Source organism: Lolium rigidum, chromosome 3 (genome assembly GCF_022539505.1).
Source record: "Lolium rigidum isolate FL_2022 chromosome 3, APGP_CSIRO_Lrig_0.1, whole genome shotgun sequence".
In the NCBI taxonomy this organism is placed as follows: domain Eukaryota; kingdom Viridiplantae; phylum Streptophyta; class Magnoliopsida; order Poales; family Poaceae; genus Lolium; species Lolium rigidum.
Window position 1 is genome coordinate 338,827,183 of NC_061510.1, and position 3,805 is coordinate 338,830,987.

Sequence of the window (3,805 nt, forward strand, 5' to 3'; positions counted from 1 at the left end):
AACATGTATGTTGGCATACAACAATATTTTGTTGCAATAGTTTTATCGTATGTTCTTTTAATCTCTGCTTCAGCTACTTTGTCCAAGTAAATTATATTGCGTGGGACAGTGTACAACATTTTCAACAGATCCAGAACAAATAGTAAATAAAATGGTTCAAGTGAAGAGACGCCCATGACACCCTTATGTTGGTCCAAGGTAGAAATTTAGAGAAGTAGGACAAACAAAGGATGATCGATCTTGCAAATCCCTCAACCAATATTACATCGAAGTGTAACTTGCAGCAAGCATAACCACACATGATCAGGTCATCACGAAAATGTGAGATTTGTTGGAGGTCCAAATCCCTTGATCTATATCACATCAACTGACAGAGCAAATCTTGTTAGGAACCTAACACGAGTACAGAAATAACAACTATAGATTATCTTTTGGTGAAACGAAACCAAAAAGAAAAGAAACTGCAATAACTTTTGCGCCATCATCTTCAAAGGACCGATGCACATCGATCAGGCCTCGTTCGTCTTGTTCTCCCAGACCGGTGATATAGCTGCACAGTGCAGCCGTTGAGCTGCTGTGTCGGGCTGTTGTTGCGCATGTAGCCTTCGTCCAGGGCGGCGGCCTGCTCCATCGTCATCTCCCTCACCTCCAACAGGTTCCAGACATGGATGTTGAATTCAGAGAACATGTTTTGATTCGGTAGTGAGTACTATTTCCTTGTGGTCAAGGAACTGACAGAGATACCTGTCTGAGGATGTTTCAGATGATGTTCTCGATGCACGGTGGTGTGGTCAGCGATCCAACGTATCGGTATTACACGTGTGTGTACCGCTGCAACGACTACGTGCTCACCACTACAGCGGGAATTAGGAACCTTTCTCTGCACGGCAGGCCTCCACATAGAGCTTGGATAGCTTGTCATGTCTCTGCCATCCATGAACAGAGGAAACAATTACACACAAAAATCAAAAATATAAGTAGTAGATATTCAGTTCCTAATTCTACTTAGGAATCAAAGTCTTTATAAAGAAGTAGAAAAATAAAAGTGGGTACTAAAAGCATCAGGTTCAGTCCAGTTCGGTATACTAAAATATCTGAATATGGATCACAAATTAGATGTATAAGTCCATATTATCAATTAGCCTACAAAGAATTTCACCAATCAAACACTGATATATTCAACTTGTCAATCGCAGAGAAAACATGCACCTTTCAGGCTAATATAACTGTTACTAAAGACAGCAATACACAGATATTATTACAAAAGAGGCTCAAGAAAAGATGTCATGTGGTACACTTTCTGTAATATGTGAGTCATTCGTGCTAAACTAAGCAACATTCACAGTTCACAATGATAACGGTAATGATAATTAAATGATGAGCAAATCTGGTTATGCTCATGGTATATATGATTAGCATAGTCTGTAGATTGTAAGAGAGTTCAGATAAAAACCTGACGGATGATGCATGACTCATGGCATAAACCAGTTTTACACGCCTGATGGATGACGCTGTCTCCGATCCCGATGTGGTGGCTGGCGGCTCCGATCCAGGCGGTGAAGAGAGCGATGGCGCAGCAGACTTGGCCGAGGAGGAGAATTCCTCGGTTAGGCGTCGTCGCGTCGACCGAGATCTGGCACATGAGGAGGGGGCGGCGTCTGAGCTGGCTGCACTGGGAGGATCGAAGAACTCCGGCTGCTGGGAGGCATGGGGTGGTCTTCATGAGGCAGGCCTTCGAAGGGGAGGGCCACGCCGCGGTGGCTGCCGGTTGCGACGGAGGGAGGGGCGGCGGTGGTGCCGGCTGCGACGGAGGGAGGGGGCGGCCGCGGCTCGCGTCTGCGATTGGGAGAGCAGAACACGATTGATGATTTTTTTTTCCTGATTTTTTTTCCTGACTATGATTTCATGAGTTGACCTTCAAAACGTCCATTTAGAGTTGTTGAAGTATTATAGAAGGTACACACCGATTTAATCAACGGCTACGAAAAATTACTTTAGACGGAACCCAGATTCAATTAGACGGAGCTAAAGTTCCGTGCCAATCACCGTAAAAGAGCTCAAATTATAATTGTCATCTTGATGCTGCTTTGTTCCATGGGAAAATGATTTTGGTGTTAATTTGTTATGGGAAATATTTTCTAGGTACGGGAAATATTTTCTAAGTAAATCGGAAATATGATATAGTCGAAAGAGCAATAGCAGATTGGTTTTGGGAGCTTTGAAACAACAAGGACTTGTGCTACTCGTAAGTCGTAACCATGTACCATGGTGGTACATGGTGAATAGTTACACAGGTACAACCTTGTACTGTATACATTCTACTGAATGGGAAGACATCTGGAATTCAAATACTGTCAGCTTACAATTTGCTGGCGGAATCCAATTGTATTTACATTTGTTGGCTTGATCTATGTATTAGCTATATTACTATATTTCTACCTAAAGGGGAAAATGACTATATGTTATATTCAGACTTTTCATGGTATAGATCCGTACATGGATGCTGCATTTTTTCTATGACTCTTCACCTTGGTTAAGAACAGATGTGTTACTAATTTGTAACGGTGAATTTACCATCATGTGTTTGTAGTTTTAATCTACCCCATATGAACCTCTTCCATGGTTGAAGCTGATTGTTCTTGAAAAAAAAAAATACATAAGTTACATGTGTATGGATTAGATATCTCGTCGTGTTAAAAGAGCTTCCCAGAAAATAAAACCATGCTACAATGCTAGGTGTTAATCTTCTTTTTCTTTGACTCATATAGAGAGAGATACTAAGATGATCATTACTTGTACAGATCCATGGCCAAAGAACAGACCGACAATTTGTGGTGCTTTGTCAGAAGCCTTACTATCGAGGATAGGACTGATGGTATATTTCTCTGTTTTAGCCGCATTATGTTGCTATAGCATGTTTGTTGATTACTAACTCCTGTGGCATTCTACTTTTTGGGTACATCTAAACTTAACCGTGGGATCTATTTCATTGCAGGGTGATGTGGATGAAGGAAAAGAGCCGAAGAGCAGTTTTGGAGTTGGCATCTTCGGAAATCATAGCAAAGGTAAGTTAAGAGCGTTTCACTCCAACTTCATATTCTTATTGGCTGGATTAATTTTCTAATATTTCGGAAATGAATACTGTCAAGGTTTAGCTATGTTATTGAGTTAAATCTCAGTCAAGGTCTCTAAATATATGTTTGTGATAAGCCTTATCAAAATAGGTTCATCTGTAGATGCGCGATTATGAAGCTTTCTGGCCGTCTTTGGCTGATGATGGCCCATGTTTTATTCCATTACAAGGTCTAAAATAAGTCAATGGTTAGTCTTAATGCTACAGTATTTTATATTATTCAAAAAGATCTGATGTGTTCTAACTTCCAGTATGGAAGCCATTTCACAACAAATATATATTTCAACATATAGAATGAAGGTTTGCCTAATGTCACACTGATATCTCACCAAGATGCTAACATATCTTATCATGCTCACGGTAAAGTATTTCAGCAGGTATACTTAATAGTAGTGGAAGCCAAAATAAAAGCGGTTTAGATAAGAAAGCCTACTCAGCTCATTCCTCAGTTGAAACTGGTGATTTAGAGCAGCAACATCATTAGCCTGGGGAATCACTGTCATTGGAAAACCAGTAATATTCTCATGGTACTTCATTCCATGGTTTGACCTTTCTATGTACATCTCATGGATTGATGGACTCATTACATATGCATTATAGGCTTCTCGCATTCTTCTAGATCCAACTCATTACCCTCTTCATTCTCTCTAGAAGCATGAACATGTAACTCTG

At 40.5% G+C, this 3,805-nt stretch overlaps 1 long non-coding RNA gene across 1 annotated transcript; it reads right to left on the reverse strand.

Annotated features, from left to right (window-relative positions):
* Nucleotides 1–432: 432 nt before the first annotated feature.
* On the reverse strand, nucleotides 433–1,759 carry LOC124700132. The gene is made up of 3 exons (XR_007001649.1): nucleotides 1,454–1,759; nucleotides 745–893; nucleotides 433–646 (listed from the first exon to the last, which is right to left on the reverse strand). It is a non-coding gene; the product is annotated as an uncharacterized LOC124700132 (long non-coding RNA).
* Nucleotides 1,760–3,805: the final 2,046 nt, after the last annotated feature.